Consider the following 27,238-nt stretch of genomic DNA (forward strand, 5'->3'; position numbering starts at 1 on the left):
CAATCAATTGTGAATTAATTTTTCTGCCATTTTTATTGGTGTGCGTTCAATCCTGCCAGAAGGAATTGCCATAGACAGTACTAACATTTATATCGTAATATCCTTTAATATCATTCTTTGTGGAATCTAATATACAGTTACTATCAGAATCAGAATAAAAATGAGATAAGTCAATTAATTAAGGATGAGTTTTATTATCTGCGCTCAGATACTTTCTCAAACAACTCTTTATTTTTAACAAAAGAGGACCATAATTTGAAAGAAGTTAATTTTCATTCTAAAGGCATTGTACATCTTGAAAAAAAAAGAGGCATTCGTTTTATTGCTGCTACTAATTAGATTTTGTGATTATTCATTAAGACATAATTTATTATTTCCTTTTCTCTGCATTTCTTACATATTCTAACGTCTATTTTAAAAAGTATAACATTCCTTTTTAATCCTTCAAAAAGCGACACTGAATATTTTAGTTTTAATAACGTGATTCAAAGAATAAATACACATTTTTAATCAAATATAAAAAGTTGCTCTTTCTACCAAAGAATATTCATCATTAATGTTTTTCCACATGTAAAGCATGTTTTTCTTTTATCTCAAAAGCAATGTATTGTGGTTTCTCATATGTTACCTTTGATCAGAAAAGAATATATTACAATTTAAAATATTTTATTTCTTTTTATTCAGATAATGATAAAAATATTGCACATTAACTTTTTTTAAATGTCATTTTAGGCCAACAAGAGAACTTTAGTGCCCCCTAAACATATTGAAAATAATTGTTAGATGGCGCAAGATTATTAGGGTATAAACAATGATAGGCAAAAAAAATGATAATATATAGACCAATAAAATATCCAGAGGTGAAGACGGCAGCGACCCTAAAAGCAGAAGCAGGCCCTGAAATGTATACAAAAAGAAGAGAAGGTGCGCCAATCTGAGTGCAGCAAAATGGAGGTTTAATAAAAATATATGTAGAACACACAGCCAAATGGCTACTCACAGGATGTAAGAGCTAAAAGGCATGTAAGCTATTCAGGTCCCGTGTCACTCCAGTGTCCAGCAATCACTTATCCCAAACAATGTCCTCGGCAGACAGGGGAGTTGATGGTAATGGAACTCCAGTATCGCCCTGAGAGGCCACGGGGGAAGCAGGAAACACTGTTCGATTTCACATCCTGTGAGTAGCCATTTGGCTGTGTGTTCTACATATATTTTTATTAAACCTCCATTTTTCTTCACTAAGGCCCCGTACACACGTCCGAGGAACTCGACATGCCAAACACATCAAGTTCCTCGTCGAGTTCAGTGTTGAAGCCGCCGAGGATCTCGGCGGGCCGACTTTCCTCATTGAACAACGAGGAAATAGAGAACATGTTCTCTATTTGGCCCGACGAGTACCTCGTCGGCTTCCTCGCTGAAAAGTGTACACACGACCGAGTTTCTCGGCAGAATCCAGCTCCGATCGAGTTTCTGGCTGAATTCTGCCGAGAAACTCGGTCGTGTGTACGGGGCCTTAGATTGGCGCACCTTCTCTTCTTTTTGTATACCCTTAACGTATTGTCTACCCATTCTTTTTCTGAAAGAAATCCATTTTTTTTGGAGCTCAGTAGCTCAAGCTGAAATTTTACACACGTTTTTAAAAAATTTTTTAATCATGCTATTTTTATTGAACGTTTTTTTACAATTTACAACAAAACTAAGATTTACAAAACATTTCCACCAGGCATAATAAGGAGATTTTTTTTTTCTTTTTGAAAGCACTGACTTTCAGTACCCTCTTGTTTTGCCATTGGCTACATACTAACAGATTTAATTAATCTCTTTCTATCGGAAGTTGTACCTGCCAATGTTAAAGTGTCACCTCTCATAATATCACTTAACAAAGGTTACACCTGACTACGTTGTTAGTTGGGTTTTTACCTTCCAAGCTCCCTTCTAGATAATCTGAGACTGTAATGCTTATCCACTGATACTTTTGGACTGCCATCAATGAAATCTGAGTCTTCATATAAATTCTCAATGTACAGTATATATAGTAATTCACCATTTTGGAACATCTGAGCCTTACAATCTTTGTACTTTCCTTTTCTTTGTACCTGTACTTCTTGTTTAAAAACAACCTTAATAAATGAAGATTGAATTAAATTATTATTTGAAAAATAACAACTTTGTAATCTCAGACCTGCTTCTGATTGGCCAGATTGAGGATCAGGGTTTCAATAGTGAAAAATCATTCGCTGTTGTAACACTTGGGTGGGCTCCTGGCGCAATGCGTTGTGCCACAAGCCCACCCTATTTTGAAGCCTATTAGAGCTTCTGGCTCTAATCAGGTATTTCCAAAAAACAGAGGCATTGGCGGTGTCCTGTCAGAATAACGGCCGTGGATAGAGCATTGGGGTGGCGGTCGTGGATAGAGGGGGGCGGTGCCCCTAATGAACGGGCTGCCACTGGTTCTTTATTTTTTTATTTAAGTGGAAACAAGCAAAGAACAGACCCATGTTAGCCAAAAGGAGCTTCTGGGACCATTGGGAGCTTTTTTTAAAAAAAGGCTAATGCCGCGTACAAACGATAATTTTTCGGGTTGTAAAAAATGAAGTTTTTTTTAATGTCATTAAAAACGATCGTGTGTGGGCTTCAGAGCATCTTTCGGGTTCTGAAAAACGGACACATTTTTTTTCGAAAAATGCTCTATTTTTTCACAACGTTTTTAACGTTGTCTTTTTTCGGGTTGTAAAAAATGATTGTGTGTGGGCTTTAACGTTGTGAAAAATCCGTGCATGCTCAGAAGCAAGTTATGAGACTGGAGCGCTCGTTCTGGTAAAAATACCGTTCATAATGGAGTAAGCACATTCATCACGCTGTAACAGACAGAAAAGCGTGAATCGTCTTTTACTAACAGCTAAAGCAGCCCAAAGGGTGGCGTCATCCGCATGGAACTTCCCCTTGATAGTGCCGTCATACGTGTTGTACGTCACCACGCTTTGCTAGAGCATTTTTTTTCACGATCGTGTGTAGGCAAGGCCGTTTTAATGATCAAGTTGAAAAAAACATATTTTTTTCTAGAGCTCGTCGTTTTTTACAACCCGAAAAATGTGTACGCGGCACAAAACTTTAAAAAACACAAAAACCACAAAAATGATTTCACCTTTTCTACTTACAATGCTATCCTTTAAAATTTCCTGAAATCTCCAAATTTTTATCCTAATTTAGGAGAAATTATTACTTTCAATATCCTTCACCATAATTTATATTTCCACGAGGCAGGCCACTGAGAACCAACTGATTAGCAGTACAATGCTCCTGATAGTATGTTCTAATACAAAGGAGCTGATATTATACCAAAGTCACTTTTCCTTTCAGTTCTCAATATAGTGGAATGCACACCATGGTTTTAAAGGGGTATATTTATTGTCAAACAATATATGATAGCATGCGTCAAAAACCTTTCAAGCAGTGAGCTCAACAGAAAGGATATAATTATTTAGCAGGTTATTGTTATGGAAACCAAATATCTTTGTGATGGTGTCACAGACTGAGAACAGGAATGAAAATCGAAAATATATTCCTTTGTCCCCCTTTCTTAGCATTCTGTAAACTCTCAGTGTTGGTTACAGTATAGATGTTGTAGAGGTGCATTGCAGTCAAACATGATTGTTTTGCATTTAAAGGGAAAAACAGTGCATTATATATTTTAAAGTGATTCTAAATCGTAATAATTTTTTTTTTTAAATAATAAACATGTTGGGCCATATTCTGAGTATAGTTACGATGGAGTATCTCAGGATACTCTATCGTATCTCTTTTTTTTGGACCGCGTATCTATGCGAGTGATTCTTAGAATCATTTTCGCATAGATACGCTTAAGATCCGACATGTGTAAGTCACTTACACTGTCGGATCTTAAATGTAATTACTCCGCCGGCCGCTAGGTGGCGTTTACGTTCAGGTCTCATTTGTTTATGCAAATGAGCCTGATACGCCGATTCACGAACGAAATCGCGTCGCGTAACCGTCTCTAACGTCGTTTGCGTAGGCGTAAGGTTACCCCTGCTATATGAGGGGTAACCTTACGCCAGTCCCACGTAGGCCATGTTAAGTATGGCGTCAGGTCCGCGTCGTGTTTTCCCGTCGGGCACGTCGTTTTACTAAGTTGTCCGCGAATACGACTTTACGTCAATGACGCACACGTCGGCGTCATTGACGTTTTACACCGAGAACTGGAGCATGCGCACGGGGGCACGCTTAATTTAAATACAAGCCGCCCCCTTGGATATACGCGGGGATACGCCGGGCCAATTACACTACGCCGCCCCAAACTATGGAGCAAGTGTTTGGGGAATACAGCACTTGCTCCTGTAGGTTGGGGCGGCGGAGTGTAAATGGCTTACGCGCCGCCCGCCTACTTTCTACAAGAATATGGCCTGTTGTACTTACCTGCTCTGTGCATTTGTTTTGTACAGAGCAGCCCCGATCCTGTTCATCTGGGGTCCCCCCACGATTCTCCTGACTCCTCCTTTTTGGCAAGTGTCCACCATAGGAAGAGGCTTCCTATGGGGGCACTTCTGTGGGCTCAATACCGAACCCTGCTGCCTGCATCTATAGACACATAAAATGGGGTTTGGCCCCACCCCAAGCTCCCTCATCATAGGATTTAATTGACAGCAGAAGGAGATAATGGCTCCCACTGTTATCAATCTGCCCTATGAGGAGGAAAGGGAGCAGAGAGAGCTGCAGCTCTTGAGCACAGAGCTAGATTGAAAATGGGCTCAAAGGCAAGATTGTTTTTGTTTATAAATAACAAACATGTTATACTTACCTCCGCTGTGCAGTTCGTTTTGCACAGAGTGTCCCCGAACCCTGTCTTCTGGGGTACCTCGGCGGCTGTCTCCGCTCCTCCTCGCAAAAGCTTTCCACCTTCATGCGAGCTCGCATGGTTGAAAGCTTTTGCGAGCACACTCCCGTGATACAACGGCGGCCACAGCCGCGGACTGTATCACTCGGCCCCGCCCCCCGGCGCGCCGCGTCATCCACTGTGATTGACAGCAGCGCCAGCCAATGGCTTCGCTGCTATCAATCCGCCCAGCCTAGCCAATCAACGGCCAGGCTGGGAACCGAACAGGATGAGGAGAACGCGCCCGGGACTTTTGAGGGGTGAGGTAAGTAAAACGGGGGCTCGGGGGGGGGGGGGCGGTGCTGTCAGATGTTTTTTTACCTTAATGCATAGGATGCATTAAGGTAAAACATTTTTTTACCTTTACAACCCCTTTAAGGTTAAGAACCTTAAAGGGGTTGTAAAGGCAGAAGTTTATTTATCTTAATGCATGCTATGCATTAGGATAACAATACTTCTGTGTGCAGAAGCTCCCCTCAGCCCCCCTAATACTTACCTGAGTCCCATCTCGATCCAGCGATGTTGCACGAGGGACTCGGCTGTCCAGGACTCTCCCCCCTCATTGGCTGAGACAACAGCGAAGCGCCTCTGTCAATTAAAGTCAGAGATATAATGAGGAGAGAGGGAGAGGGGACCCCCGGGGCTCTGTGTATGAATGGACACACTGAACTGTGGCTCGGGTGCCCCCATAGCAAGCTGCTTGCTGTGGGGGCACTCAACAGGAGGGAGTGGCCAGCAGCACCAAAGAGGGACCTGAAAAGAGGAGGATCTGGGCTGCTCTGTGCAAAACCACTGCACAGAGCGGGTAAGTATAACATGTTTGTTATTTAAAAAAACAAGACTTTAGTATCACTTTAAGGCAGGGGTCTCAAACTGACAGCCCTCCAGTAGTTGCAAAACTACAAGTCCCATCATGCCTCTGCCAATGGGAGTCATACTTGTAACCGTCAGCCTCACAATGTCTCATGGGAATTGTAGTTCTGCAATTGCAATGTTTTCTGCCAGTAAATACGTTATACAGCCCACTTGTTTCTTGTCTGGCCATTAGCCTAGACTTATGACATCATGCACAACTCTCTCTCTCTCTCCCACTTTGTGAGAGTTTGCCAGGAAGGGAGAGGGGATGAGTCATAAGATATGGTGATCAGACATCCCTGGTTTCCGGGGACAGTCCCCGGATTGAAGACACTATTTCCGGACCAATTCTGTCCCTGATTTTGTCCCCGGGTTGGATTTGAACAAGGACTGGGGCAATTTCAAAGGCAGTCAGCGCAGAATAAAAAAAAAATATTCTGAATTACTAGCTTAGGGGGTTGTATATGTTTCCATTATCTCTGCCCCTTTCTGATGATCATGTGCTGGTTCGGGTGCATACCCATTCAGCTCCGCTCACATGTTCTTCTGTCTTGGCTCAAGTCCCGGCCAGCCGCCTGCCTGCTTATCTCCTTGCCTTCCCTGGTGGAGTGATCTTCCTCCGCTCCCCACCCAGTATTAGCTGGGGCCCAGAGAGTAAGACTTGACAGGCTGTGAGGCGGGCAGCGATGGGCAGAGAGTCGCTGATTGGTGCCATTACTAGTAAAAAAAAAATATGTCCCTGGATTTCATTTTAAAAATCTGGTCACCGTATCATAAGAGGGCCAATGAGAGCTGCAGAGCTGGAGTCTGTCTGTGTAAATCCAGGAAGTGAACAGGCAGCAGCTTCAGCTGCCCACAGATAAAATGGCTGCAGCCAGACTAAGTGGAGGGAGATTTCTGTGGCATATTTGGCAAGTACAGAATCACAGTATATATAAAATAATATGCAACGTGGTTGGAGGGAAGCTTCAGAATGGCAAAGATGTTTTTATTACAAATGATGTGAGAAGACTGCAGTTCCTCTTTAAGCTCCTCCACCAGCCTCTTCCCATGTCTACTTCAACTAAAATAATGGCAATAAAACAGAAAAAAATGAATCAGGTACAGTCAGGTTACCGTTCTCAAGAACATAAGACACCAGCTAAATGTAAATCAACAGATAAAATATTATCATAAAACATTAATTAGTTCAGCTTAATGTTTTTTAAACACCAAGCCCCATGTGTAAGATACATTACTAAAATGTACAGACAGACCTATTAATACATTAATATAGATTGCTGTGAAATGAGGAACGCTACCCTGGTGATACTTTAGAAACATAAGCCTACACAAATCTGGATGACAAGTTATAAAATACAACAATGATTGTTCTAAAGTATCTGCTTTTTATTTGCATCGATCATTTGTAGTATTTTGGTTGTGTTAAGGTGATTGTAACTGCCTCTATTTAAAAAAGAAATACAAAATGAACTTGTTATACTTACCAGCTCTGTGCACAGAGAAGATCCAATCCTCCTGTTCTGCCCCCCCCCCCCCTGCTAACACTCTATGTCCCTCCTCTTTTTTGTTCACCACCATAGCAAGCAGGTTTTTATGGGGGCACACCTGTGGACTCACTCCCGAGCTGGGCTGTGTTCATTCATAGACACACACAGCATAAATCGGCTCCTTCCCCCTCCTCACTAGATTTTAGTGACAGCAACAGGAGCCAGTGGCGGTTCGTCCATAGAGGGTGCTGGAGCGCCGCCCCCTCTGGCTCTTACCGCCACTGAGTCTAATAACATAGATTCATGCATTGCACTAATCTATGTTATTATCACCGCTGCCGCCCACTATTCAGATGGTCAGCGCTCATGTCCGGCCATCTGAATAACGGCAGCTGGTTGGCTGTACGGAAGTGCCTATCAGAGCCAACGGTACAGCCCTCGGGTCCGGGAAGCTTATACAAGGAACGCACTAGGGATGCGCTCCTTGGATAAGACTGACAGGCGTCTCAGCCAATCAGGTTGGCCAATTCTGGCTACCGGTAACCTAATTGGCTGAAACGCCTGTCAGTCATCGAGGGCGGTAGAAGACATCGAGGGACGTGGATGGCTGACTCCAGTAAAAGTAAGTGCCTGGCGGGGGGGGGAAGGGGCACTTTACAGGGCACAGCGGCAACGAAGGGCACTACTAGGAATGTATGGATGAAGCTACATTAACATTTTCCACAACAAAGTAGCTAAGAACGTTCTAAATCCACCATAACTATAATAATTACGAAATGCCTGATAGTATCAGACTGATACAGGGGGTGACAACTTTTACACATCAAATGTGGCATTCTCTTCCCCATCAGACTGCTATTCTTGAATAAATATTAGAAGATATGGTTTTATTGATGGCACAGTGGCTGCGTTTGATGGCATGGCACAGTGGTGACAATTAATGGCACAGTGGCTGCGTTTGATGGCATGGCACAGTGGCTGCATTTGATGGGCACAGTGAGACTCCTTTTTTTTTTATGTTTGCGCCCCCCCCCAAAAAATTTTGAGCACCAGCCGCCACTGAGCCAGTGGCTCCTGCTTTTGTCTCTGTGGCAGGGAGGAGAGAGAGAGAAGTGCCCGCATGCTCCTGTGGTACACTGTCCATAGGTGTGCGCAGGGGTGTGCCTGGGCACAGCCTAATCACCCCATACGCCAGGGCCACTGATAAGGCAGTACAGCTGGCCCTACTGTACAAGGCTCAGGTCCTATCAGTCCAAAAATGGGGGCTCGGGCACCTGCCGAGCAGGAAGACCGGCTGTACTGCTTAAATTGCAGACACCGATCCTCTTGTTCCTCCCCCTGCAACTCTGACAGATTCTCCTCATCTTAATCCAACAAGAGAGAGCACACCGCTTCAGGCAAACTGAAGGTGCAGACAAGCTCCAGGTTCTGACCCCGACTCACCACTGTCCACAGCAGATATGAAGTAGAAAACAAAATGGTCGCACACAGGAGACAAACTAATGCTTGATGGAAAATATTTACTGTCAGATGCCAGACACAGGTACAGGAATCATAGTTGACACGTTTCACACGGGTATATCGTGCTTGCTCACAAGTTTCATATTCTACTTTGTTTCTCCTCATCTTCCTCCTTCCAACTGCGCTGCAGGGGGATCGGGTGGAAGGGGCTGGTGAATATGTCTTTTACTGGTCCCTTTCTTTTCTAAATGAACACAATGAGGTACCCATCTCTCCTGTGTCCATTCATCACAACAGTATAGAAAGCTGTGCTTACTATGCTTCAGTTTGTGAATGAATAGTAGGCATGTGCATAAGGGAAAAATTTGTTTAGTTTTGTTTTAATTCGTTATTTAATTAATTTCGTTAAGTTAGATTCGTTACATGTGTTAAATTCGTTTTCGGAATTTGTTCGTTTTCGACCGAATTTGGAAAAATCCAGTCGAATTCGAAAATATTTCGACCGGATTCGATAATATTTCAATCGAATTCGAAAACAAATTCTATTTGAATCGAATTCGAAAACAATTCGATTCAAAAACAAATTCGAATGAAAATGGAAAGCAAATTTGAATCAAAATCTAAAAAATATAAATCAATTTCTAAAAAAGAATACAATAAAATAGAATATAAAATAATAAAACAATAGAATGAAAATCAAAGAATAGTAAAGATTAGAATGGAATTTAATAGAATGTAATCAAATACAATAGAATATGACCTGGCTTCTTCTATCTATCTTCTATCTATCTATCTTCCATTTTCTGAAATTCAAAATTCATATAGAATGAACTCAAATTCGAATAGAAAAATATTAGAATAGAGCAGAAAAAAATATATTTATATATATATATATATATATATATATTAGTGCTGTCAAGCGATTAAAGATTCTAATCGCGATTAATCGCATTAATGTCATAGTTAACTCACGATTAATCGCGCGATTAAGGAGGTTCACCCTTTAAAACATTTTTTTTTTTTGTTTTCTTATTTATTTTATTTTTTTTTATAATATTAAATTGTGTTTTTTTATTTTTTTACATTTTGATCACTTTTATTGCTGTCACAAGGAATGTAAACATCCCTTGTGACAGCAATAGGTGGTGACAGGTACTCTTTATGGAGGGATCGGGGTCTAAAAGACCTCCGAGCCCTCCTTTGCACTTCAAAGTATTCAGATCGCCGAAAACTACTCTATTCTAATATTTTTCTATTTCGAATTTGAGTTCATTCTATATGAATTTCGAATTTCAGAAAATGGAACATAGATAGATGATAGATAGAAGAAGCCAGGTCATATTCTATTGTATTTGATTACATTCTATTAAATTCCATTCTGTTCTTTACTATTCTTTGATTTTCATTCTATTGTTTTATTATTTTATATTCTATTTTATTGTATTCTTTTTTAGAAATCGATTTATATTTTTTAGATTTTGATTCAAATTTGCTTTCAATTTTCATTCAAATTTGTTTTCAAATGGAATTGTTTTGGAATTCGACTCAAATAGAATTTGTTTTGGAATTCGATTCGAGTAGAATTTGTTTTCGATGTTCGATCGAATTTCGTCCGCGGGTTTTCGATTCGAAAACGTTCGTTCGGATTTGGTAAATTCGTTAATATTACAATTTGGGAATTCGTATGCATCCGAATAATGAAAAATGTGTCCGAATTTAGATTCGGAACGAAACGAAATGCACATGCCTAATGAATAGGAAGCCTTAAGTGATTCCTATTCATTCATATGAGACATCAGTGGTTTAGACCACTGATATTTCACTAAAGCACCCCAAAAGGGAACTTGAAAATGTAGAAATAAATAAAAATGAAAAAATAATCAATAACAAGTAAAAAAAATATATATAAAAAATATTGCTTTGCTTTCTATAATTTGTGCCATGGCATAGCATTACAGTCATGGCATGTGCATACTCCTAGCCACTGCCTCTGTTGCTCTGTGTTTGAGCTTTGGGGTGCAAACCCTAATGCGAATGGCTGCGCACATCTATGAGTGTCATCACCTCCCATGCAGGGCCACACAGATCCAAATGACATACCAGGTGCGTACATACGTATGTACGTGAGTTGATGGCAAGTGGTTGAAGGAAAGGGATCTTTTTTTTTTCAACCACTTTAACAGCAGCAGAATAAAATTGGGTCTTAGGACTGGGTGGAGAGAAATATCTGTTTGCCTGGAGTTCAGCTTCGAGTAACCACTTTACCAGCCTAAACTTCTAACTTGTTCTTGCAATTTTGCCATTTACTATGTATTGTTTTTGTTCCGGGTGCTCCCCATATATGCAATATAAAAGGAGATGCTTGGCGATTCCGTGTCGCAGACGTTTGCTTTTGTAAAGATGGATGGTATTAATTTCAAATCATGAGATTTGTTAATGCCTTTCTGAACCCCCTCTAGGAGGTCAGGCATCCTAAAGAATTGAATTCCCACATTGTAACAATAGATGTTTCTTTAGATTACACTTCCTAACTAACTGTACTTTTTTTTATTTATCAATCTATTTTTTTTTTTCTTTTTCATTTATAAAAGTTTTGGTGGCAGCAGTTTTCCTCCTAAATAATCTTTATGAAATGCCATTTAGAAAAATCTGTATCTTTGACATTTTACACAAATTAGAAGCAGTTATTTATTTATTTTTTGAAAATTTATTTTTCCCTTAATACACATTTCAGAAGTAAAAGTGATTGTTCAATGCATTTCACTGCGTTTACCTTGAACTTACCGAGGACAACAGAATTCTTTCACAAAATGTCATATTAAAAGGTAACCTTGTTTAATGTTGTAAAAGGCTTTTTCTCCAATTTGATTCCTTTAGGTGTTTACAAGGTATAATTATTTTAAAGATATTAACCTCCCTGGCGGTATGATTATTTCAGAAAAAAGGTGCTGAAAGGCGGTACCATTATTTGCAAGGAAATTTGGTGATTTGTACTGTAGGCCTGTAATTCTTAGGAATAACTCACTTAAATCTGACCAAACAAGAGTCTAGTAGGCATCCAGGGTATGAAATTATAAATAATTATAACAAATAATAATATAATTATAATAAAAATTATTCAATAATGTAATCAACTCAAAATCACTGAAATTTGCTCAGTTGCAGAATTGTCGCTGTCATTACTTTTATTTTTTTATGACGAATTTCCCCACAAATCGCTATCGCACAATTCTGCAAGTGATTATAATTTATTATCGCTGTTTTCTAGCTGCTCTAAAACCATTTTTGACATAAAGGGACACTTTTGGTTGCTATGGACAATCTACAGTTTGCAGGCAGAAAGAACAGTTTTTATTATATAAAACTGCATGTAGGGCACTGGGCAGACCACTAGGGACAAGGGGGGTGTGCATTTATTTCATACAGTTCTGTAATCTATAAGATTACAGTATACTGTATGTAAGGTGTTTGTTTACCTTTTTGAATTTGGCGCCGTTCTCTGCTCCCGTGCGTCATAACGTCGCAGGGAACAGGGATCGGCGGCACACAGAGGCTCTGTGTGAATCAAGCGAGGTCCCGCTCGCTCACACAGCGCGGTGGCATCGCTGGATCCAGGGACAAGGTAAGTAAACCCTGCCTATCGATGCTGCGAGACGAGCCCGAGTCTGACTCGGGGTTACCGATCGCAGCACAAAAATGTAACCCCGAGTCAGACTCGGGAATACCGCCAGGGGGGTTAAAGTGGAGGTTCACCCGATTTTGCAAGTCAGCGTTAAACACAAGGGCTGACTGGATGTTTTAACAGTTCGCTGTCCAAAATCATTAAAGCTTCCATACGTTATTTCAGTCATCTTCACCAGGCACTTCCTGGTTTGAGTCCCACGGGAGTGGGCGTGTCGCTTCGGCTGCGATCGCCGCAATGGGAGCACAGCGTGACGCTGCCCAGAAGATGATTCTCTAGAACCCAGCACACAAACTCTCGTGTGATTTCTGCACGTCACATGACTCTTCCAGCCGGCTCGCCGTCAACACTGCGCGTCCGCGGGATAGAGCGGTGAATGCTGGGACATCAGCATTCACCGTATTCCGGAAGCAAATCCTGTTGGGCTTCAGAGTGCCCACAATAAAGATGGAAATGTCCATCTATCATTTTTATAACATACCCTTTCCGGGACAAAGACGATGCTGACGGCTAGAAGATTAGCACATGAGGGTACCAGATTGTCTAAGGTAACAGCACAAGAACGATCTAAAAAAAAAAAAACACATTCCCGCAGAAGCCCCGCTTTAAACTGCAATAAAGCAGGAGCCAACCTGTAGATCTCTTCAGGTGCACCCCAGGAGCACAGTACACAGCAAATCTACATTAGCACATGCCTTACATGTTTTACCATTGGTCAGTCAGTATAGCTACCTTTTACTGATAGTTTAATAAATAATTCATTTTATTTCCTTCTAAGACTTAGATAAATTACCTAGAGCCACAACATGTTTACGAGGACTCTACCAAAGGTAATGCAAAAGTGGTAAGAACTTTTTTAATTAGGTTACATACTGTAGGTCATTTAAATTTCATGTTGATATAGTAATTCTTCCACTTTTTTTTCTCATTGCAGGTAAATAATGTATTTCAAGCAGAAGCAATATGTCATCATTGAGTCCTTGACAAAAGAGGGGTGCAGAGGGGTGCAGACACCGAGCCCCAGCCTGGCCCTGCCCCCCTCTCACCTGATTGGTTGACTGACTTTGATTGCCAGCAGCAGGAGCCAATGACACCACTGTTGTGTCTCAGCCTATCAGGAGGGAGAGTCTCGGACAGCCGAGGGACTCGTGGACATTGCTGGACAGAGATGGGGCTCAGGTAAGTATTAGGGGGTGCTGAGGCGGCTGCTGCACACAGAAAGCTTTTTATCTTAATACATAGAATACATTAAAGGAGTTGTAAAGGCAATTTTTTTTTTTGATGAAATGACTGTTTAGTTAGTTAACTGATTCCTTTTAAAAATTATTGAAAATAGATAAAAATCAATCATATAATGTACCTACAGTTTCACTTTCGTTTTTGCATGTTTCCTGCTTCTCTGCTGCACAGAGCCAATACAGGGCCGTGATGGTTTGGAAAACAAAACTGACTGGTGTTGAGGGGTTTTAGACACACAGTAATCACACCTCCTTGATTAGTGACAACAGAGACGAAGCTCCTATGACTTTTTTCATCAGGAAACAGACAACCAGGAAGTGTTCAGAACAGAGAAGGATTACAGCAACATCAGAGCAAAAACGAACAATGAGGACATGAAACCAGAACTGCAGTAAGGTAAAGGAAGCTATTTAGCGAAAAAATACATTTCCTTTAGTGACCCTTTAAGATAAAAAAACGTTCTGCCTTTACAATTCCTTTAAGGATCCTAAAAAAATTAAAGCAATATTAAACCCAAAAACAACTGTCCATTTCATTCAGTATTTATAATGTAATTTTTTCCCAAAGTACTGTATTATTTATGAATGAATAACATGTTAGGCGAGATATGAATACAATTAGACCTGTAGAGAAAAGAGAAGAGGGAGAACATATGACCCCCCCCCCCCCCCGGTCTTGCACTGTGTTGATGCAGTATTTAGTTTGGATCAAGAGAGTGTTATTGCCTTCATTCTTATGCCGCGTATACGCGATCGGACATTCCGACAACAAAACCGTGGATTTTTTTTCCGACGGATGTTGGCTCAAACTTGTCTTGCATACACACGGTCACACAAATGTTGTCGGAAATTCTGAATGTCAAGATCGCGGTGACGTACAACACTACGACGAGCCAAGCAAAATGAAGTTCAATAGCCAGTGCGGTTCTTCTGCTTCATTCTGAGCATGTGTGGAATTTTGTGCGTCAAAATTGTGTACACACAATCTGAATTTCCCACAACAAAACGTATTGTTGGAAAATTTGAGAACTGGCTCTCAAATTTTTGTTGTCGGAAATTGTCCGATAGAGCATAATTTCCGACGGTCATAATTGGCCAACAACAAGCTCCCATCGAACATTTGTTGTCGGAAATTCTGATCATGTGTACGCGCCATTACAGCACAGGTTGTTGGGAAACCGCAAAACAAAGGAGTTGATTTACTAAAACTGGGGAGTGCAAAAACTTCTAACTTCAGCTTGTTTAATTAACTGCTTGCTGACCAGCCGCTGCAGTTTTACGGCGGCAGGTCGGCTCTGCTGGGCGAGATGACGTAGATCTACGTCATCTCTCCCAGCAGCCAATAGAGGCGCGCACGCGATCGCTCGTTACAGAGCGCGAACCCGGGAGCTGTGTGTGTCAGGGGGAGAAATGCCTGGCCGTCTGTTCATACAATGTATGAACAGCGATCAGTCATTTGCCCTAGTGAGTCCACCCCCCCTACAGTTAGAACACACCCAGGGAACATACTTAACTCCTTCCCCGCCCCCTAGTGTTAATACCTCCCCTGCCAGTGTCATTTTTAAAGTAATCAATGCATTTTTATAGCACTGATCGCTATAAAAATGCCAAGGGTCCCAAAAATGTGTCAAAACTGTCCGAAGTGTCCGCCATAATGTCACAGTACCAAAATAAAATCGCTGATTGCCGCCATTACTAGTAAAAAATAAATATTGATAAAAATGCCATAAAACTACCCCCTATTTTGTAAACGCTATAACTTTTGCGCAAACCAATCAATAAATGCTTATTGCGATTTTTTTAACGAAAAATATATAGAAGAATGGTAAAAAGTAAAAAATATTATTTTTTTTCCAAAATGTCGCTCTATTTTTGTTTATAGCGCAAAAACTAAAGACTGCAGAGGTGATCAAATACCACCAAAAGAAAGCTCTATTTGTGGGGAAAAAAGGACGCCAATTTTGTTTGGGAGCCACGTCGCACGACCGCGCAATTGTCAGTTAAAGCGACGCAGTGCCGAATCGCAAAAAGTGCTCTGGTCTTTGACCAGCAATATGGTCCGGGGCTTAAGTGGTTAGGCTTTGACCAATAACTTGGAAACTGGTTGGTTTCTATGTAGAGCTACACCAGATTTTTAGTCACCAGTTTCACCACGCTTGTCTGCTTGTACATATTTGGTATCCCATTTCCATGAAATGGTATCTACAGTCTCTGATCAAACACCTAAACATCATTTCAACACTCCACATTTGTCTAAGGGAAAGATGTAAACCACCAGCCAGACTTTGCTTTTAGAAGATATGCTTTAAAGGGGTTGAAATGATTTTTTTTTCTCCATAATAAGCATCCTTTACCTGCAGACATTCCTCTTTTCACTTCCTCATTGTTTGTTTTTGCTCAGAAGTTGCTCTATTTCTTCTCTGTTCTGTTCACTTCCTGCTTGTCTGATTTTACTGACCACCGTGAAGGGAGGCTTTACTGCGGTGGTCAGTGACGTGCTCACCCCCTCCTGGGAACTACATCTGTGCGGCAGGACGCTCTCTACGTATTTGGCCGCGTACACACGATCGGTTAAACCGATGAGAACGGTCTGATGGACCGTTTTCATCGGTCCAAACCGATCGTGTGTGGGCCCCATCGGTTATTTGTCCATAGGTTAAAAAAAAGCAATCTTGTTTTAAATTTAACCTAACCGATAGAAAAAAACTATCGTTTGTGGGCACGTCCATCGGTTAAAAATCCACGCATGCTCAGAATCAAGTCGACGCATGCTTGGAAGCATTGAACTTCGTTTTTTTCAGCACGTCGTTGTGTTTTACGTCACCGTGTTCTGACATGATCGATTTTTTAACCGATGGTGTGTAGGCACGACTGACTATCAGTCAGCTTCATCGATTAACCGATGAAACCGGTCCATCAGACCGTTTTCATCGGATGGACCGATCGTGTGTACAGGGCTTTAGAGACTTAAAGGAAGTGTGAATTACTGGGCGTGCCGCAATGCATACTGGGAAATGTAGGGCCAGATTCACGTAGAATCGCGGCGGCGGAACGTATCGTAGATACGTTACACCGCCGCAAGTTTTCATCGCAAGTGCCTGAGTCACAAAGCACTCCGGCGCAAGGCGGGCCAATTCAAATGGGCGTGTGCCATTTAAATTAGGCGCGCTCCCGCGCCGGACCTACTGCGCATGCTCCGTTTCCTAACTCCCGCCGTGCTTTGCGTGCCGTGACGTCATTTTTTCGAACGGCGACGCGCGTAGCGTACTTCCGTATTCCCGGACGTCTTACGCAAACGACGTTAAATTTTAAATTTCGACGCGGGAACGATGGCCATACTTTAGACAGCAATTTGCTTGCTGACTAAAGTTAGGGCACCTAAAACGACGACTAACTTTGCGACGGGAAACTAGACTAGCGGCGACGTAGCGAACACGAAAATCCGTCGGGGATCCGCCGTAACTCCTAATTTGCATACCCGACGCTGGTTTACGACGCAAACTCCCCCCAAACTCCCCCCAGCGGCGGCCGCGGTATTGCATCCTAAGATCCGACAGTGTAAAACTATTATTAACTACTATCTTAGGGATATCTATGTGTAACTGATTCTATGAATCAGTCGCATAGATAGAAACAGAGATACAACGGCATATAAGCAGATAGGCCGTCGTATCTCTTTGGTGAATCTGGCCCGTAGTTCTTACATGAACGAGCGCCGCAAACCAGGAAGTGAATGAGAGAACAGAAACTAGAATGCCGGAGGTGATATAGATGAAGGAATTGAATAGGTATTTACTTGTTTTTTAACAGAATCATTACACTATTCTGTCTTGCAGACATTAATTTTAGGCAAAACATTTTTTACAACTCCTTTAACTCAGTACATGATATATAGGAGAATACCTTAGTTTATAGCGGAAAATGCGGTTGGATGTGGACAAGTGATGCTTAATCCATTATATTTGCTTCTGGTAAAAGAAAAAAAAAAAAAAAAAAAGAGACCTCTATTTGACCTTTCACTTCTGCAGTTCCAACAAATTGAAGATATTTTCTTAAAAAAGAAAGCACTTGTTACTTCATTAAGCATCTCTCACTATGGCTAAGGAGGTGTCTGTGAAAGATTGGTGAGGGAACAGTCTGAGCAATGCTTTTGTATGATCATGGCTCAATTGATCTAACATGTTCTTGGAAGAAAATAAATCAGTTTATCTTTTATTGTACGTAAATCCTAAGAATGAATGTCTCGCTTGCTCCCTTTTGGTCTGTTAAATATCTAATTGAAAGTGATTTGTTATATTTGTTATCTAAGTGCAAAAAAAATAAAAAAATACCCGTTGAAAATATCAGAAATTCAAAGATGTCCTGCGTCCAAAACACACCCCGTGCCATCTCAAGAGGAGTAACTTGCCCACCTAGTTTCTATCTCAGGACTACAAAATAGAGGAAAACTGGTGGGCCGGGGCTGAGGTTTAAAGTGGTATTAAACTTGGCTGCATTTATTTTTTCTTTTATAGGCCCACATGAGGTTTATGCCATAATGTGGTACTATGCACCGTACTGTATATTAGCACATTATGGCAGTCTTACCTGTCAATTTTTTTTTTTAACCACTTCAGCCCCTGACCATATTGCTGGTCAAAGACCAGAGCACTTTTTGCGATTCAGCACTGCGTCGCTTTAACTGACAATTGCGTGGTCGTGCGACGTGGCTCCCAAAATTGGCGTTTTTTTTCCCCCCACAAATAGAGCTTTCTTTTGGTGGTATTTGATCACCTCTGCGGTTTTTAGTTTTTGCGCTATAAACAAAAATAGAGCAACAATTTTGAACAAAAAGGAATATTTTTTACTATAAAAAAAAAAATTTCCTCAGTTTAGGCCGATACGAATTCTTCTACATATATTTCGTAAAAAAAAATCGCAATAAGCGTTTATTGAGATTGGTTTGCGCAAAAGTTATAGCGTTTACAAAATAGGAGGTCGTTTTCTGGCATTTTTATTAATTTTTTTTTTTTTACTAGTAATGGCGGCGATCAGATTTTTTTCGGTACTGCGACATTATGGAGGACACTTCGGACACTTTTGACACATTTTTGGGACCATTGGCATTTTTATAGCGATCAGTGCTAAAAAAAATGCATTGATTACTATAAAAATGCCACTGGCAGTGAAGTGGTTAATACTAGGTGGCGGGGAAGGGGTTAAGTATGTTCCCTGGGTGTGTTCTAACTGTAGGGGGGGGTGGCCTCACTAGGGGAAATGACTGATCGCTGTTCATACATTGTATGAACAGAAGATCAGCATTTTAGTAACATTTTAATTGATAAACTTTGCAATGCTTTGTACCAGATAAATAATGTCATTTTGGACAAATTATAGAATGAAATGTCTACATTGTATCCACAGTAACTCTAAATACTAAAATAAGTGCTTTTTTTTTACTTTCTTTTTTTATGACTTTTGTCTATGGATAGCATACAAAAAAAAAACACTTTTGCAAGTCAGAATCACCAAAATAAAGTAAATAAAAGTGTCTGTCCCCAAAAAATTATATGTACCACTCTGTTATCTTAAAGAGGAACTGCAGTCTGCTCACATAATTTGGATTTACACAGACACACCTCCAGCTCTGCGACTCCCATTGTCCCTCTTATGACTCACCCCCCCACTTTTCGTGGCAAACTCTCACATGAGTGAAGCCTCGTACACACGACCGGTTTTCTCTGCAAAAACCAGCAAGAAAACTGCTTTTTCCCGAGATTACCGTTCATGTGTACGAGGCATTCAGGTTTTTCGGCAGGAAATCTGGCCAGAATCTCGACGAGAAAAAAAGAGAACCTGCTCTTTTTTCTCGTCGAGATTCTTGTCAGCCTGTTTCCCGATGAGAAACCTGAGAGTGTGTATACTTACCGCCGTGGAAACCCGCACATGCTCAAAATGACTTAGACGCATGCGCGGTAGCTTCCACGGCATAGGTAGGGTGAAGCAAGATGGCGGCAACGGCATCGAATGTGACGAGCGCATGCTCGTCGTAAGCGATGACGTCACCACGTTCTTTGCTTTCAAGAGAAACGCGGTTCTTTTGAAACGAAAGTCTGTACTCTCTGGCGGCAAGAGTTTCTTGCCAAGAATCTCGTCAGGGAAAACGAAGGGTTTTTCTTGACAAGATTCTCGGTCGTGTGTACGAGGCTTGAGAGTGAGAGCTGTGCATAATGGCATAAGCCTAGGCTACTGACCAGACAAGAAACAGGAAGTGGGCGGTATAAGGTACAGTATTTACTGGCAAAAGATTTAATGGATGGAAAGGTGAAAAAATTACTGAAGTTCCGCTTTAACCTCTTGACCACCGCCCCATGTCAAAAAGACGTCCTCTTTTTAAAGATGGATATCTCGGTAACGGCAGCAGCTGTTGCCACAACCGAGATCCCCATCTCTTCAGTGGCCGGTCCTGTACACGATAACGGCGGTCTCCGCGGCGGATTCGCCGCAAGATCGCCGTTATCGGTGGCGGGAGAGGGTCCCCCCTCCCGCCGCTCTCCCGCGCCCTCCGCCGCTCACCGGAGCTGTCGGTAGCAGCGGAGGCGATCGGGTCCTCTTGCTGGCTTTGTGGGGATGCGAGTGAGGGAAAAATCGCCCCCACCCGTCCCCATAGCTCTGCTGGGCGGAAATGACGTCAAAACGTCAGTCCCGCCCAGCGTCTTAAAGAAACATTTTTTTTTTTGTCAAAATGACAGTTTCAATTTTTTTTTTTTTTTTTTTGCTTTCAAGTCTAAATATGAGATCTGAGGTCTTTTTGACCCCAGATCTCATATTTAAGAGGACCTGTCATGCTTTTTTCTATTACAAGGGATGTTTACATTCCTTGTAATAGGAATAAAAGTGATCAATTTTTATTTTATTTTTTATTTCAGTGTAAAAAATTATAAACTAAATAAAAATAAATAAGAAAACAAAAAAAAAAATGTTTTAAAGCGCCCCATCCCGACGAGCTCACGCACAGAAGCGAACGCATACGCGAGTAGAGCCCGCATATGAAAACGGTGTTCAAACAACACAAGTGAGGTATCGCCGCGATCGTTAGAGCGAGAGCAATAATTCTAAGCCTAGACCTTCTCTGCAACCCAAAAAATGCAACCTGTAGAATTTTTTAAACGTCGCCTATCGAGATTTTTAAGGGTAAAAGTTTGACGCCATGCCACGAGCGGGCGCAATTTTTAAGCATGACATGTTGGGTATCATTTTACTCGGCGTAACATTATCTTTCACAATATATAAAAAAATTGGGCCAAATTTATTGTTGTCTTATTTTTTAATTAAAAAAAGTGATTTTTTTTCCAAAAAAAGTGCGCTTGTAAGACCGCTGTGCAAATACGGTGTGACAAAAAGTATTGCAATGACCACTATTTTATTCTCTAGGGTGTTAGAAAAAAATATATATAATGTTTGGGGGTTTTAAGTAATTTTCTAGCAGAAAAACTGTTCTAGTCTTGTAAACACCAAATCTGAAAAACACCTAAGGTCTGGAAGTGGATAAGGTATTTACTGGCAAAAGATTTAATGGATGGAAAGGTGAAAAAATTACTGAAGTTCCACTTGAAGTAATGAAAAAGTTATTGCCGAATAACCAGGCCCAATGTAGGAATTGCCCTGATCCATAGGGGGTGTGCAGGGGTGAAAGCTGAACTGGTTAACAGCATGGTGTGATTCCGCTACAGCTTGCAGTTTTGTTTAAAACCGCGGCCGTTACATTATTAGTTCAAGGTAGAAAATAAGACTTCTCCAGGTTACAGCATTCAAACTTCCAATCTTTATTTCATTTACACTCAAAAACAAAGCCACAAAGCAATAACCTTTTGTAGAGTCCTTAATAAATAACAGCATGTATTTTTTTCCTGTCACCGGCGGTGAAATACAATAAGCACTTTTCTTTAAAGGAACTTTCTTTCTACAGAACTGGCGAGTTATTTCTAGAATGAATGCGCTGCATCGCTCGCCACATTTCTGTCTCCTCAAAAAGTATTAACACCTGAACTCCGTCAGGCGGTAGGCGAAGCTGTTTGATCAATATTTAGCTCGTCCTTGAGGCTGTAAATGGAACTTAAATGAAAGAACCTTTGATACTGTTGATGGCAGAAGGCGTACAGTCAGACAATGAGCCATAAAGCTGAAAAATGTGTTAATATAAAATTAATTTAAAAAAATGTTATTGGGTCCAAATGCAATGTGCAGATTACAATAAGGAGGGGATGCTTGGCCATAGGCAGAGAGCAGTAGTTCAAAATATGTCTTCAAAGGTGTGATTCTACTTTCTTTTTTCTTGTTTCTAGATCATTTCCTTTATGCAATTGAAATAAAGTGAGAGTGGGGGGAAAAACTGCGCTAAACCCAAAACGGATAAGTGAAACAAGCAGCTAACACTCAAACAAACAAAGTCTAACATGAAATGTGAAAAAATGTGTGTTGCGCTTATGATGCTAGTGTGTAAGAGTACTAGTAGGTGTACTCTAATGCCCTGTACACAAGATCGGTTTGTCTGATGAAAACGGACCAATGGACCGTTTTCATCGGACGAATCGATCGTGTGTGGGCCCCATCAGTTTTTTTCCCATCGGAGAAAAAAAATAGAACCTGTTTTAAAATGTTCGTATGGTTAAAAAAACGATAGAAAAAAACGATCGTCTGTGGGGAAATCCATCGGTCAAAAATCCACGCATGCTCAGAATCAAGTCGACGCATGCCCCGAAGCATTGAACTTTATTTTTCTCAGCACGTCGTTGTGTTTAACATCACCGCGTTGGACACGATCCGATTTTTAACTGATGGTGTATAGGCAAGACTGATGAAAGTCAGCTTCATCAGATATCTGATGAAAAAATCCATTGGTTTGTTTTCATCAGATGAACCGTGTGTACAGGGCATAAGTACACAATGTGAATACTTAGTGAATGAACATCAAGAAAAAATGGAAAACAAATATAAATACACATAACACAATATAAACAATATATAATAAGAATAGAATAGAAAAGGGCTGCCTGTAGGACCCTTTTGGGATAAGTAGATACGGTACTCTTACCAGCTGAAAATGACACACATGTCTTACGACAGTGGGTCAATAGAGCTTAAAAACCTAGATGGTCTGGATCCAATGCTGTATGAGGAAGATGGTCTTGTAGATCAAGGTAGAGGGTCCCCAATTTTTGACTGACGAACACCGCAGGTACAGTAAGGTCAGGATGGGTGTACACCGGGGCTACTCCTCACGGACTCCAGCGGAAAAAGATGGAAAATGCTCCAAATGGTGCAGGTCAACCAAGTAGGTTTTATTGAAATGTGTCATACATCAAATGACAAATATAAAAAAGTGATCACAGGAATAAAAGGTACTTTCCTTTTTTCTTCAGTGTCAGCTTAAGGGCAGGTTTACTGCAGTATATTAAAGTGTGTCAGTGTAGAGTGTCAGAGCAATTTTGGAAAAATGGGTATTACCGCGCTACCAAAAAGAATAGGGGGGGGAGGGTGAGGGTTTACAGCTGCGGCACTGAAAGGTGTATCAAACCATAAAATAATAGCAAAGAAAATAGCGCTGCGCTGTAGGTGGGGGATGGGAGAGGTATGTAGAGGAAGTAAAATGGTCTGTATGTGATAATAGCACTACAAACAATATAGCATCAAAGGATAATCAGTGAACTGGTTGACAGAAGTAAATCACTTCTATGCATAAGTGCTAATAGAAAAACTTCATGAGCTCTATATAATGAAGTGAAAGAAAACAATAAATAAGTGATAAAAAATGCAATTATAGATATACAGTGTGCGTCACACAACACCCAAGTGGCTGGGATAGGCTAAGCTGCATGGACTTTTCAGCTTAGCCACAACATCAGCCACTTTCTTTTTGACGATGCACAGCCATTACTTGATTCAGATCTTGGTTCTAAAAAAACGGTAGTTTTTTGTGATGAAATAAAACAACGTTTTTCATCATGAAAAAAAACTTTGTTTTTCTAACTTCATCATAAAAAACGACGTTGCCCACACACCATCGTTTTCTGAAAATGCTCTAGCAAAGCGCGGTTACGTACAACACGTACAACGGCACTCCGTTCCATTCAAGCTCCCATCTCATAACTTGCTTCTGAACATGCGCGGGTTTAAAACGTCGTTTAAAACATCGTTTTAGCCCACATATGAACATTTTTTATGACACAAAAAACGACATTTTGAAAAATGACATAAAAAATTGAAGCATGTTCGAATTTTTTTTTGGTCGTTTTTTTTAGAAGACAAAAAACGATGTGAAGCCCACACACGATCATTTTAAATTACATTTTTAAAAACTTTGTTTTATTTCATCACAAAAAACGACCGTGTGTACGCGGCATGAGGTTAAGGAAAGCAGGAACATGAGCCTACAGAGAGAGGAGAACACTGATAAACAACAAATTGGCAATCATGTCTCCCCATGAACTTGGGCCTAAGTGTACTAGAATTTGGCTTCTTCACATAACTGACAGTGAGCAACACTGTGGTGCAAAACTTTGTTATTTCCATCCAAAGTCTGCCAAAGAGACACCAAAATGAGTGCAATCAGGATCTGTGTGTGTAAACACTTTCAAGGCCCTCATTCAAGGCCCTCTGCCTCACTCACAAATGCACTCAATATTTATGCAAGAAAATTAAATTCTACAACCCCAATCGCGTTCTTTGATCAACCAACCAAAACTTACTTCAAATCCCCAAGTCCCGCTACAAGTCTTAGGCCCCCTACACATGGTCGGACAAAACCGATGAGAATGGACTGAGGTTCAGTTTCATTGGTCCAAACCGATGGTTAGTACAGAAAAGCATCGGTTCAAAACCCGCACATGCTCAGAATCAAGTCGACACATGCTTGGAAGCATTGAAATTCGTTTTATTCAGCACGTCGTGTGTTTGACATCACCGCGTTCTGACCCGATCGGTTTTTGGAACGATGGTGTGTACACACATCAGGCCACTTCAGCGGTGAACCGATGAAAACGGTCCGTCGGACCATTCTCATCGGTTTTGTCCGACCGTGTGTACGGGGCCTAAGGGAGAACGAAGATTCGCAGTCCAAAGACCCCTATGGAACGCGCTACCAACTACCATCCAAATGGAAAAAAATCATTGGGCCTTTAGAAAAAAAACTCTCAACTTCTTACGGCAGCTAAGCAAACAATAGCAAGGGCATGAAGGACCCCTAACTTGGAGATATCCGAGACCATACGTAGAGTAAATGACTTCATGCCTCACGCCAAAATGCTAGCTATAGAAAGGGATCAAATTCCAGTCTTTGAAAAAATCTGGAACCCTTGGATTAATTATCACCTTCCATCATTCCGCGACAACTCAATTCTTATGCCATGGTAGCTGAAAGATTCATTTGGTAATAAATTACTTACAAAACCAAATTTCTAGAGCTTGGGTGTTACCCTACTCATTATCGTGAACATTATAGTGTTCTGTTCAAACACTCAGGCTGTTGGCCAACTTACCCGAACCATCTCAGTGGACTTCTACACTTCCTTCTGTATTTTCCTACTATCCTATCCTATCCATTTTTTTTTTTTGTCTATCCTTTTATTTTTATTTTATAACTCATATTATTTAAACGGTAATGAATTACTGCTTTATATAATTATACTTCAATATTCCAGGTCCAAGTAAAACAATTTATATGATAAATAGTATTTCCAACTACAGTCATGAATATCTTGATGTAATGATTTATTTACTTTTCTATTTTCTGTTGAGTTTATATAATTTACTTTTTTTTTTTTTCTAACCTGTTGTAAGTTGGATAACTTATTACAACATGTATAACACAAGATTTGTACTTTGGATTATCATATTCATTCAATAAAATACTTTGACAAGGAAAAAAACTCAAGACCCACATCTTCTGAAGGATCAGGACGATAATGGATACTAAGGGGCAGATTCACAGAGCAAGTACGCCGGCGTATCTACTGATACGCCGGCGTACTTTCAAATTTCCCGCGTTGTATCTTTAGTTTAAATCCTCAAACCAAGATACGATGGCATTTGGGTAAGATCCAACAGGCGTACGGCTTCGTACGCCTTCGGATCTTATGCCGCGTACACACCATCACTTTATGTGATGAAAAAAAATTACGTTTTTAAAAACGTCACTTTAATTGACCGTGTGTGGGGGAAAACGTTGTTTTATGTCTTCTAAAAAACGACCAAAAAAAATTGAAGCATGCTTCAATTTTATGTGTCGTTTTTCAAAACGTCAACTTTTACTTCACAGAAATTGACCGTGTGTAGCAAAAACGTCGTTTAAAACAAAATTTTTTCACCCGCGCATGCCTGGAAGCTACTTATGAAGTGAGCTTCAATGGAAAAACGTGGTGAACGTAACCTCGCTTTGCTAGAACATTGTGAGAAAAACGATGGTGTGTAGGCAACTTCGTCTTTGAAAATTGAAGTTTCAAAAACGTCATTTTTTACTTCACAGAAAATGTTGTTTTTTTTCATCACATAAAGTGATGGTGTGTACGGGGCATTAGATGCAATACTTCGGCGCCCGCTGGGTGGAGTTTGCGTCGTTTTCAGTGTCGGGTTTGCAAATGAGCTTTTTCCGACGATCCACGAACGTACGCGCGGTCGTCGCATTCTCTTACGTCGTCTCTAGTCAGCTTTTTCCGGCGTATAGTTAAAGCTGCTATTTTGTGGCATATAGATAGACTTACCATGTTAAAGTATGGCCGTCGTTCCCGCGTCGAAATTTTTAAAAAAAAATTTGCGTAAGTCGTCCGTGAATAAGGATGGACGTAAGTCACGTCTAAGTTCAAAAAATGACATTGTTGTGACGTCATTTCGTGCAAAGCACGGCAGGAAATTTCGAAACGGAGCATGCGCAGTTCAATCGGCGCGGGGACGTGCTTCATTTAAATGAATCACGCTCCCTACCCGCCAAATTGAATTACGCGCCGAGAGATACACTACGCCGCCGTAACTTACGGCGCAAAATCTTCCTGGATTCAACTTAAAGCCAGGTAAGATACGGCGGCGTAGCGTATCTCTGATACGCTGCGCCTTTCTAAATCTATGTGAATCTAGCCCTATGCGCCTTGAGGCGATTCAGTTCGCACTTGTAGCGCTATACAAATTATTCGCTCATTCACTCACTCACTCACTCACTCACTCATATGGGACAAGAAGTAAAGGGAAATTTCCCCAATAGGACGCAGATGGCAAAAAGGAAACTCACAGGGGTTATAACCCCCCTTACGCAATCCAAAATAAAAATTAAAAAAAATCCGCTTTAGCCTTGGTTCACATTGGAGCGATTTGTCATGCGATTTGAGAGGTCAAATCACATGACAAGTCGCAGCCTATTGGAGATAATGGCGCTGTTCCAATTGGTGCGACACCGATTTTGGGGCGTCGCACTGATTTGCAAAAGTAGTTCCTGCACTACTTTTGCAGATTTCAGGTGCCACTTCAATAGACATCTGTGCATGAAGCCACACAGATGCCCATCAAGTAGCACCTGAAATCGCGCTGACCTTGCTACTTTGAAATCGCGCCACTTCAAGTGAAGTAGCGCGATTTCAAAATAGCATCAATGTGA

Source organism: Rana temporaria, chromosome 6 (assembly GCF_905171775.1).
Source record: "Rana temporaria chromosome 6, aRanTem1.1, whole genome shotgun sequence".
Taxonomy (NCBI): domain Eukaryota; kingdom Metazoa; phylum Chordata; class Amphibia; order Anura; family Ranidae; genus Rana; species Rana temporaria.